At 40.7% G+C, this 12,565-nt stretch overlaps 1 protein-coding gene across 4 annotated transcripts in view; it reads left to right on the top strand.

Moving 5' to 3' along the window:
- The window catches only part of UIMC1 (ubiquitin interaction motif containing 1), a 131,214-nt gene that overhangs the window by 47,045 nt on the left and 71,604 nt on the right, over positions 1-12,565 (top strand). The window lies entirely within an intron of this gene.

The raw sequence follows: 12,565 nt of genomic DNA, 5'->3' as shown, positions 1-12,565 counted from the left end.
AGATATAATGGTCATCTGAGTTAAATTCACCCATTCCAGTCCATTTTAGTTTGCTGATTCCTAGAATGTCGATGTTCACCCTTGCCATCTCTTGTTTGACCACTTCCAATTTGCCTTGATTCATGGACCTGACATTCCAGGTTCCTATGCAATGTTGCTCTTTACAGCATCGAATCTTGCTTCTATCACCAGTCACATCCACAGCTGGGTATCCTGTAGCTGCGAGAGTGCCTTCCCTTCTTCTTTGTTCACATAGTCCCTGGAGCTTCGCTTTGGTTTTGGTCCTACCTCTGTTGAAGCTTCAATACTTTGGCCACCTGATGAGAAGAACCAATCCATTGGAAAAGGCCTTGGTGCTGGGAAAGATTGAAGGCAAAAGGAGAAGGGGCAACAGAGTATGAGATGGTTAGATAACATCACTGACTCAATGGACATGAATTTGAGCAACCTCCAGGAGATAGTGGAGGACAAAGGAGCCTGGCATGCTACAGTGCATGGAGTCACAAAGAGTCAGACACAGCTTAGTGACTGAATACCAGTAACAGCTGCTTGTAGGCAACCCTCTGGTGTCTGTTCCTTGCCAATACAAGATGGGGTGAAAATAGCAGCTTATTATGGCTCACCTCTCAGTCAGGCTGGGGAGATGGAGAGGTATAGCAGACATAATTGGGGTGTGTGGGAAGTACCTGCTTCAGCAGAGGCCTCTGAGAAGTTGCTATAGTCTAAGGTGGTTCATACACTCCCCTAGGGCCAAACATCCTGGAATGTGAAGCCAAGTGGGCCTTAGGAAGCATCACTATGAACAAAGCTATTGGAGATGATGGAATTCCAGTTGAACTATTTCAAATCCTGAAAGATGATGCTATAAAAGTGCCGCACTCAATATGCCAGCAAATTTGGAAAACTCAGCAGTGGCCACAGGACTGGAAAAGGTCAGTTTTCATTCCAATCCCACACAAAGGTAATGCCAAAGAATGCTCAAACTACCGCACAATTGTACTCATCTCACACGCTAGTAAAGCAGTGCTTAAAATTCTCCAAGCCAGGCTTCAGCAATATGTGAACTGTGAACTTCCAGATGTTCAAGCTGGTTTTAGAAAAGGCAGAGGAACCAGAGATCAAATTGCCAACATCCGCTGGATCATGGAAAAAGCAAGAGAGTTCCAGAAAACATCTATTTCTGCTTTATTGACTATGCCAAAGCCTTTGACTGTGTGGATCGCAATAAACTGTGGAAGATTCTGAAAGAGTTGGGCATACCGGACCACCTGACCTGCCTCTTGAGAAATCTGTATGCAGGTCAGGAAGCAACAGTTAGAACTGGACATGGAACAACAGACCGGTTCCAAATAGGAAAGGGACTATGTCAAGGCTGTATATTGTCACCCTGCTTATTTAACTTCTATGCAGAGTACATCATGAGAAACGCTGGGCTGGAGGAAGCACAAGCTGGAATCAAGTTTGCTGGGAGAAATATCAATAACCTCAGATATGCATATGACACCACCCTTATGGCCGAAATTGAAGAACTAAAGAGCCTCTTGATGACAGTGAAAGAGGAGAGTGAAAAAGTTGGCTTAAAGCTCAACATTCAGAAAACAAAGTTCATGACATCTGGTCCCATCATTTTATGGGAAATAGATGGGGGAAACAGTGTCAGACTTTTATTTTTCTGGGCTCCAAAATCACTGCAGATGGTGATTGCAGCCATGAAATTAAAAGACGCTTGCTCCTTGGAGTGAAAGTTATGACCATCCTAGACAGCATGTTGAAAGGCAGAGACACTAGTTTGCCAACAAAGGTCCGTCTAGTCAAGGCTACGGTTTTTCCAATGGTTATGTATGGATGTGAGAGTTGGACTGTGAAGAAAGCTGAGTGCCCAATAATTGATGCTTTTGAACTGTGGTATTGGAGAATTCTCTTGAGAGTCCCTTGGACTGCAAGGAGATCCAACCAGTACATCTTAAGGGAGATTAGTTCTGGGTGTTCATTGGAAGGACTAATGTTGAAGCTGAAACTCCAATAATACTTTGGCCACCTGATACGAAGAGCTGACTCACTTGAAAAGACCCTGATGCTGAGAATGATTGAGGGCTGGAGGAGAAGGGGACGACAGAGGATGAGATGGTTAGATGGCATCACCGGCTCGATAGACATGGGTTTGGGTGGACTCTGGGAGTTTGTGATGGACAGAGAGGCCTGGTGTGCTGCGGTTGATGCGGTCACAAAGAATTGGACACGACTGAGCGACTGAACTGAACTGAAGGGTAGTTGGTCCCTGGTTGTGTGTCCCTTGTTAGAGCCAAGCCACATAAATTCACAGGAAGGTGTGGACTGTGACCTCTGTCTGCTGACAGCTTGGTGGCAGCTGCTATCTTGGGGTTGGGACTGCAGTGGCAGTTTGTTCCCTGACTATTGTCTTGCCCTGGCTTTGACGGTGGCCAGTTGACCTGAGTACCTCTCTCTGGGGTCATAAGTTGCATTTGCGACTCCTGCCACCTCTGGCACTTGTGCTGGCTTTGGTGGTGGCTGGCCAGCGCATCTGCCTCTGGGGTCGCAGTCCATAGCTGGGGCTTGTCGCACCTATGGCACTCTTGAAGGCTGGGTCCTGTTGTCAGTTGAGTGCACAGTTTTTGAGAATCCCCACAGCAATGATCTCCTGTCTCTCTGTCAGGCCCAACTCCCTGGAGTCCCTCAGCTGTGTTATACTAGCCACTTCAGAGTATCTTCACAGCAGTCAACCCCAGTCCTCTCCCTAGGGTCCAGCCCCCAAAGCCCTCAGCACCCAGCCCATACTGGCTGCACCAGGGCGTGCCAACAGCATCTTGCCTGGTAAGTGCTGGTCAGCAACAATCTCTATGGTGATTTCTCTCCATTTTACCTTCTGAGCACATGTTGCTGCATTCCCCTCTGTGGTTCCAAAGCTCTTCCCCAACCCTGCAGTGAGGGGGTTTCCAAGTGTGCAGAACTTTTTATTCTTCATGGCTCCCTCACCAAGGTGTAGGTCCCCATCCCAAATCCTTTGTCTCATTTTTCTCTTACTGCTTTTCCCCTACCTCATTCTGTGGAGATTGGTTTACCTCTTTGGAAGTCTGGGGTCTTGCCAGCTTTCAGAAGGTGTTCTGTAGGAGCTGTTCCATACGCAGATATGTTTTTGAGATATTTGTGGGGAGGAAGGTGGACTCTGTATTTTACTCTGCTATCTTGCGGGATCTCCCTGTTTAGTGTTCCTTAAGCTTCCTGGATCTGTGGTTTAGTATCTGACCTTAATTTGGGGAAATTCTGAGTCATTATTAGTTCACATAATTCTTTCGCTTCTATTTTTCTCATCCTTCTGGCAGTTGCATTATGTTTTTGTAGTTGTTCCACAGTCCTTGAATATTGTCTTATTCTTTTCAGTCTTTGTTCTCTTTATGTTTTAGTTTTGGTGGTTTCAATTAACATGTCTTCAAGCTCAGATTCTTTTTTAAAGTTGTGTCCAGTCTACTGATAAACCCATCAAAGCAGTCTTCATTTCTGTTACAGTGTTTTTAATCTTTAGTATTTCTTTTTGTTTCTTCCTTAGGATTTCCATCTCTCTATTTACATTTCCCATCTGACCTTGTTTGTGCTCTAATTTATCCTTTAAAGGCCTTATATTAATCATAATTGTTTTAAATTTCTAGCTTGATAATTCCAGCATTAGCACCATGTCTGATTCTGATGCATAGTCTATCTTTTCAAATAGTAGTTTTTGCCTTTTAGTGTGGCTTGTAATGTTTTCTTGATAGCTGGACACGATGTACCAGGTAAAAGAAACTACTCTAAATAGGCCTTTAGAAATGTGGTGTTAGGTGTGGCTAATAAGGGAAGTATTCATAGTTCCCTGATTGTGAAGTGAAAGCCTCTCAGTTGTGTCTGACTCTTTGCGACTCCTTGGACTGTAGCCTGCCAGGCTCTTCTGTCCATGGGATTTCCCAGGCAAGAATACTGGAATGGGTTGCCATTTCCTTCTCCAGGGGATCTTCCTGATGCAGGGATCAATCCCGGGTCTCCTGCCTTGGAGGCAGATTCCTTACCATCTGAGCCACCAGGGAAGTTCCCTAATTAGGTCTCACTATGTCAGTCTGTGAACTTCACAAGTGTTTCTAATTTTTTCCTCCCTCTTTAGGTGGGAGAGGATGGCTAGAGTAGGTTGGAGTTTGGTATGTCCCTTCTCACACGTCAGTTATACTGTTAGTCTAGACTGATTACTTAGTTTCTACTAGGGCAAGCCTTTCTGGAAAGAACAGAGGGCCCTGATAAATTTCAAAATAGCTCCTCTCTCCTACTCTGTTTGGGACATTTAAGAGGAAGTTTTTCCTATATTTATTGTGAGAATCTGGTTAAAATCTTGGAAATAAAACTTACAAGTCTGTGGGCCCCCTTTGACTGAGTTTCCCTGGAATTTTTAACTCCCAGACTTGTCCACACCAAGCCCCCAGCAATTTGTCCCTTACAGTTCAGATTTTCTTGGCACTGATTTCTGTGTTAGTTTTTACTCTTGAATCTCTGCTCTGATAAGCCATGACTCACTGTATTCCCTTGTTTGTCTCTCCATCTTGTGGGCAGCAATGTGCCCTGTGCCCTCCTTTCTCACAGATACAGGAAGAGTTGTTGATTTTTTCAGTTGCTTTTTACTCTTCAGGACAAAGCAGTGACTTACTTCCAGGTTTCTTACATGTGGAGTCAGAAATTGGTTCTGTAATTTCCATTATATTTTCACATGGCTTTTATAGACTTTTATCATTTTTATATATCTTCATGATTAGTATTTTGATAACATAGGAGTCTCTTGAGTTAACATGCCTTATATAACTTAACAGTGGCTTTGTTTTTAGGAAACTTAAGTCAATCACCTTGTAGGTTATAGTGTGTGTGTGCGTGTGTGTGTGTGTGTGTGTGCTGCTCAGTCATGTCCAACTCTTTGTGACCCCGTGTGTGTGTGTGTGCGTGTGTGCCGCTCAGTCATGTCCAACTCTTTGTGACCCCGTGTGTGTGTGTATGTGTGTGTGTGTGTGTGTGTGTGTGTGTGTGTGTGTGCCTGTGTGTGCCGCTCAGTCATGTCCAACTCTTTGTGACCCCGTGTACTGTAGCCTGCTGTGCTCCTCTGTCCGTGGGATTCTCTAGGCAAGAATACTGGAGTGGGTTGCTATTTATTTCTCCACAGGATCTTCCCGACCCAGGGACTGAACCCGAATCTCCTGCATTGCAGGCACATTCTTATACCACTGAGCCACCAGGGAAGCCCAGGTTATAGTGTAATGAACATCTTTTTGTGTCTAACAGTTTTTCTTTTCAGTGATTGTTCAGAATAAACTCCCGGAAGTGGTATCAATTTGTTTGAGAATGCATATCTATACAGGTGCCTACACAATGCCTTGATGCTTTCAAAAGTGTTTTATAAACTTAAATTGTAACTGGCAATGTGTAGATATATTAAGTTTATCACAGTTGCAGAGCTCTGTCTGTTTTGCAAAAAAAAGTTCTTAGGAAAAGATTTGGGCAGGAAGATAATTTATCTTTTGTTGTTGCATGAAATGTGCTCTGTCAGAACATTTGTTCTGTTCTCTCGGTTTACTTATTTATTTAGGCTGTGCTGGGTCTTCATTGCAGTGCACGGGCTTCTCTAATTTTGTTGTATGGACTCTAGAGCACACAGGCTTAGCGGTTGCAGCACATGGAGTTGTTGCCCTGTGGCATGTGGGGTCTTAGTTCCCCAGTCAGGGATCAAACCCCCATTTCCTGCATAGGAAGGTGGATTCTTAACCATTGGACCACCAGGAAGCCCCTCAACCTTTTTAAATAACCACAAATTTTACAGGTTATATCTGTTTTTGTGTTCTGGATTATTTGGATTGTTGACAGCCTGTTTACACATCTCAGTGGGCCAACCTGAATGTTGGGAGATCATAAATTTTGAAGAGCATAATCAGAATAATTTAATAATCATAATCATAATCATTTGATAAGCTAGTTGAGCCAATTCACTTAGAGATTCTAATGTTGACACTTGCTGACATTTCCTCCTGGCTGGAATTCCAGTTTGTTTCTCCCTTTCTTCTAATGGTTGGGTTCTTATATTGTAGAGAGGTTAGGTAAAATATGTCCTAGTCAGTAGTGATGTTTATTAGACTCTAGTCTCAGATCATGGTTATATAAAAAATAAGAGTCAGTAACTAGTGAATAAGAATGTCCTTTTAATTCTGATTGTGGTTAGAGTAAATATGTAGTGGTCCTTTGTCAGATTATGTGCTTGTATGTTATTGTTTGTTGTTTAGTTGCTAGTTGTATCTGACTCTTTTGTGACCCCATGGACTATAGCCTTACAGGCTCCTGTGTCCTTAGGATTTTCCAGGCAAGAATCCTGGAGTGGGTTGCTGTTTCCTTCTCTAGGGCATCTTCCTGACCCAGGAATCAAACCTGCATCTCCTGCATTGGCAGGAGGATTCTTACCACTGAGCCACCTGGGAAGGCAGGTGTTATTGTTAGTGAAAGACAATAATCTGAAGTTTTGGATTTCTTTAAATAAAATGTAATAACAGTAAATAATTTGTTAATTGATACAAACAGTTATTAGACACTTGTTATGTGCCAGGTACTATTCTAAATATTTTTCATGTATTATTTAACCATTGTAACAGACTTAAATACTATTATCTCTGTTTTTCTTGTGTGTGAAGTAAAACAAGTTTTATTAAATCATAGTATTTATATGAGAATTCTAATGTTAAGAGTATGTTTATATTTACTCTAGATACATGGTCATGCAGATTAAAAGACACAAAGAAAAAAGAGGGAGGGAGATTATCAGAGACCAGCACCAGTATCCAGTTTTAGAGGATAAATAACCTGCTCAAAATTTTACAACTAAAAAGGCATGCAATCAAGAATTAAACCCAGGTAGTCTGGCTGTGGGGGCTTCCCTGGTGGCTCAGATGGTAAGGAATGTGCCTGCAACGTGGGAGACCTGGGTTCGATCCCTGAGTTGAGAAGATCCCCTGGAGAAGAGAACGGCAACCCACAGCAATAGAATTGCCTGGTGAATTCCATGGACAGAGGAGCCTGGCAGTCTACATATAGTCCTTGGGGTTGCAGAGAGTCAGACATGACTGAGGGACTTTCATTTCCTTCCTCAGTCTGGCTGTGGAGCTTCCCGTCTATGTAGTTGAGAACAGAATCCTTACTAAGTTCTTGTTTTCATGTTAATGTAATAGCAAAGCCTACTTCTCTCCAGAATCTTTAGGAAATATGTTGTTCAGTCTTTCAGTCGTGTTCAACTCTTTGTGACCGCATGGACTGCAGCACACCATGCTTCCCTGTCCCTCACCATCTCCTGAAGTTTGCCCAAGTTCATGTCCATTGTGTCGGTGATGCCATCCAGCCATCTCATCATTTGACTCCCTCTTCTGCCCTCTGTCTTTCCCAGCATCAGGGACTTTTCCAATGAGTCTACTATTTGCATCAGGTGACCAAAATACTGGAGCTTCAACTTCAGCATTAGTCCTTCTAATGAGTACTCAGGGTTGATTTCCTTTAAGATTAACTGGTTTGATCTCCTTGCTGTCCAAGGGACTCTTAATTAGAGAATACAAGATACTTTAAAAGACTGAATATTACAAAGAACTCATTTTGCATTATTACATGGTTTTGATTCTCTTAAACTGAACACAAAGGATATAATCAACATCAACATTTTCTTGATGACTTAGTGATTTCATTGACAATGAATAATCATGTTGTAAGAATGTCAGTCTTCCATTTTATCCATTTTATTGATATATAGTGGTAGCTCATTTTAACTTGCATTTTCCTTATGATTAATGATCTTTTCTTATGCTTAATGATTATTCCAAAATTTTCTTTTGTGAAGGATTTGTTCACATCTGTTGTTCATTATTGATAAAATTAGATGGCTTGTTTTCTTACTATGGAGTATAGATATTTCATATACTTTGGATACAAGTCTTTTGTCAGATTATATATATTGTGAATATGTTCTCCCATTTTGTGACTTACCTTTTTCTTTTCTTTCTTTTTTACTTAAAATTTTTACTTTTTATTTTTGTAACAAAGAGAAGTTTTATATTTAGTTTTTTCTTTCTGTATCATGTCTAAGCAAAATTTGACTACCCCTCGGTTACAAAGATTTTCACCTGTGTTTTCTTTTAGGATTTTTTTAGTTTTAGCTTTTACATCTAGATATGTATTCCATTTTGAGTTCAGTTCAGTTCAGTTCAGTCGCTCAGTCGTGTCCGACTCTTTGCGACCCCATGAATCGCAGCACGCGAGGCCTCCCTGTCCATCACCATCTCCCGGAGTTCACTCAGACTCACATCCACGGAGTCCGTGATGCCATCCAGCCATCTCATCCTCGGTCGTCCCCTTCTCCTCCTGCCCCCAATCCTTCCCAGCATCAGAGTCTTTTCCAATGAGTCAACTCTTTGCATGAGGTGGCCAAAGTATTGGAGCCTCAGCTTTAGCATCATTCCTTCCAAAGAAATCCCAGGGTTGATCTCCTTCAGAATGGACTGGTTGGATCCCCTTGCAGTCCAAGGGACTCTCAAGAGTCTTCTCCAACACCACAGTTCAAAAGCATCAATTCTTTGGCGCTCAGCCTTCTTCACAGTCCAACCCTCACATCCATATATGACCACAGGAAAAACTATAGCCTTGACTAGACGGACCTTAGTCGGCAAAGTAATGTCTCTGCTTTTGAATATACTATCTAGGTTGGTCCTAAGTTTTCTTCCAAGAAGTAAGCGTCTTTTAATTTCATGGCTGCAGTCACCATCTGCAGTGATTTTGGAGCCCCCCCAAAATAAAAGCTGACACTGTTTCCACTGTTTCCCCATCTATTTCCCATGAAGTGATAGTGTGAGATAAGGGTTAAATTGGAAAGCAGAGACATTACTTTGCCAACAAGGATCCGTCTGGTCAAGGCTGTGGTTTTTCCAGTGGTCATGTATAGATGTGAGAGTTGGACTGTGAAGAAAGCTGAGTGCCGAAGAATTGATGCTTTTGAACTGTGGTGTTGGAGAAGACTCTTGAGAGTCCCTTGGACTGCAAGAAGATCCAACCAATCCATTCTAAAGGAGATCAGTCCTGGGTGTTCTTTGGAAGGAATGATGCTAAAGCTGAGGCTCCAATACTTTGGCCACCTCATGCAAAGAGTTGACTCATTGGAAAAGACTCTGATGCTGGGAGGGATTGGGGGCAGGAGAAGGGGACGACAGAGGATGAGATGGCTGGATGGCATCATGGACTCGATGGACTCCGGGAGATGGTGATGGACAGGGAGGCCTGGTGTACTGTGATTCATGGGGTCACAGAGTCGGACATGACTGAGCAACTGAACTGAACTGAACTGAACTGAAGGGGGATAAAGGTTCATTTTTTTCCCTTATGGATATCCTGTTGTTCTGGTACCATTTGTTGAAAAGGCTTGTTGGTAGAAATCAAGTGAAAAATATTTGTGCATCTGTTTCTGAATTTTCTGTTACGTTATGTTTGATGAGCTTGTTTGGATTTTCATTGGGATTGTGTTGAATCAGTTTGGGGAGACTTGATATCTTATTTTCTGAATTATGTTGCTATTATTTTTTTCTCTAGTTTTTGTTAGAATTCACCAGTGATGAATGTCAGATGGCTTTGGATTTTCTGTATGGAGAGGTTTTTAACTACAGATTCATATTCTTTAGTAGGTATAAGGCTGTTCAGATACTCTTTTTCTTCTGTTTGTTTTCATAATTTATGTTTTTCAGTGATTTGTTTGTTTGTTTGTTTGTTTCAGTTAAGTCAGTGTTTCTCAGTCCTTTTTTCATTACTGTTCCCTGAAGGATCCTTTTTAGACTGTTTTTTTCCTAGCCACCACTGTCCCCATGAAATTTTAATGCCATAGATAATGCTATATATTCTATTTATGTACTGACTTATACACCTGTACAGATTTCTTGGACTTCCAAGAACCAGTTTTTATCCACTTGGGGATGATATCATGCTAATTGAGAATGCATGCTTGATTGTCAAATTTATTGGCATAAAATTGTCCATGGTATTCTGTTTTTCTTTTCATGATTGTAGAATCTGTAGTGATATATCCCCTCTTATTCCTGTATTGTTAATTTACATGTTTAATTTTCTTCTTAATCAGTCTAATCAGAGATTTATAAATTTTATTGACCTTTTCATGGAACCAAGTTTTGTTATTAATTTTTATTTTCTGTGTTGTACACCATCTTCTATTTCATTGATATCTGCTCTTTATATTACTTTCTTCTTACTTTGGGTTAATTTTACTCTTCATTGTTTAGCTTATTAAAGAGGAAAGCTTGGACCTCTGATTTTAAATTTTTCTTTTCTTATATGATCATGTAAAGCTATTCATATCCCTGTAAACATTGCATTATGTACTTCCACAGATTTTGACTAGGGAAAAAAAGTCTAGAAAGGATTCTTCAGGGAATAGTAATGAAAAAAGGACTGAGAAATACTGACTTAATTGAAATAAATTAAAAACATCACTGAAAAACATAATTTATGAAAACTGACACAGAAGAAAGAACATCTGAATAACCTTATATCTATTAAATAATTTGAATTTATAGTTAAAAAACCTCTCTATAAAGAAAATCTAAGGCCATCTGACATTCATTCACTGGTTAATTCTGATCTGTTTTCATTCTCATTAAGATCACTTTAAATTTATTTGGGTGCATTTTTTTATGTTGGAATTTAATCTCAGGGATCCTTCATCCTTACTGATTTTATTTTACTTTTTAAAAACAGGTTTAACATTTACCCGATTAAGTCAAAGATATACCAAAAGATATAGTCAAAGAAATGTCACTGCCTCCCTTATCCCTTCCACTTTGTACTCAACTACCTTTATATAACCATTTGAATTAATTTCTAATTCATCTTTCTTGTGTCACTCTTTGCAAAAATTAGCATACTATATAAACTTTTGTGTTTTGCTTCTTTTTTTTAGCTTAATACTGTATCTTTAAAATAATTCTATTCCTAGAGCATAGATACCTTCCTTATTCTTCTTACAGTTTTATGTATGAATACCAAAATTTATTCAAGCAGTGTCCTGTGATGGTCATTACGTGTATTCTATTGTTTTGCAAATTCAAACAATGCTGTAGTGAAAAATGAGTACATGTTTGGTTTTCTTGTCATTTTTCAGTTGCTAAGTTGTGTCCAACTATTTGCAATCCTATAGACTACAGCATGCCAGGCTCCTCTGTCCTCCACTGTCCCCTGGAGTTTGCTCAAATTCTTGTCCATTGAACTGGTGATGCTGTCTAACCATCTCATCCTCTGTCACCCTCTTCTGCTTTTGCCTTCAATCTTTCCCAGCATCAGTCTTTTCCAGTGGGTTGGCTCTTCACATCAGGTGGCCAAAATATTGGAGCTTCAGCTTTAGCATCAGTCCTTTCCTGAGTATTCAGGGTTGATTTCCTTTAGGATTGACTAGTTTGGCCTCTTTGCAGTTAAAGGGACTCTCAAGAATCTTCTCCAGCACCACAATTCGAAAGCATCAGTTCTTCAGTGTAGCCTTCTTTATGGTCCAACTCTCACATGCTGAAGCAGGCTGGTTGGTCTACACGTTATGGTTCTTGCCTCTGGCATGAGAGGTCCCAGTTTCAGGTCCCAGACGAGCCCCCAAGATGAAAGGTTGTTGCTGAGCCGTGAAAGACTCCGGGATTCTTGGCCTCTAGAGGAGAGGAATTCAATCCGGGGCCAGTGACGAAGCTTGATCACTCAGAACTTTTGTGTGATAAAGTTTTATTAAAGTATGAAAGAGATGGACAAAGCTTCTAGCATAGACATCAGAAGGGGGCAGAAAGAGTGCCCCCCTGCTAGCCTTTAGCAGTATGTTGTATACATATCAGCAAGCTGTTAATTAGAGAAAGGCGATGTCTCAGAGTGGCACCAGCCCCCTCACCCACAACATGCATTTTGAGATAACATTGGCACCAGGTGATTCATCCTGGGCCATAAAACGATTGACATGAATCTTAAATATATAGTTTCATTAACATAGATTAAGAAAATAGTGTATAAGTAAAACATATAGGTTTGTTGAGCCCTTATCTGAGTCTTAAGCAGAACAGAATTGAAGAGAGACAGAGTTTAGTGTAAATACATAGTTCATTAACATAGCTTAAGAAAACCGTTTCCATAAGAAAAATGCATTGGTTAGCTCAAGGTTTGAGAAAAGTTAAGTTCAGGTAGAACCAGGTGTCATCATGGCAACACAGAATTTTAAGGGAAACCTTTTAAATTTGTATAGAGAAGGGAATAAAATCTGACACTTGTGGTTTGTTTCCTCCTTCTGCTTAAAAGAGAGATAAAAAATGCTAAGACTTGCAGCCTATTTCCTCCGTTTGGAGACCCCTGGCCTTCCTGCCTGTTACCCTCTCACTACTGGAAAAACCATGGCTTCACTATGCACACCTTTGTCAGCAAAGTGATGTCTTTGTTTTTTAAATATGCTGTCTTGTGTATTTTTTTTTAAAAGTTGAAAATATATCGTTAG

The sequence above is a fragment of the Ovis aries genome, chromosome 5, assembly GCF_016772045.2.
Source record: "Ovis aries strain OAR_USU_Benz2616 breed Rambouillet chromosome 5, ARS-UI_Ramb_v3.0, whole genome shotgun sequence".
Classification (NCBI taxonomy): Eukaryota; Metazoa; Chordata; class Mammalia; order Artiodactyla; family Bovidae; genus Ovis; species Ovis aries.
The sequence above is the reverse complement of the archived record's forward strand: the minus strand, read 5'-3'. Positions and strand labels throughout refer to the sequence as shown.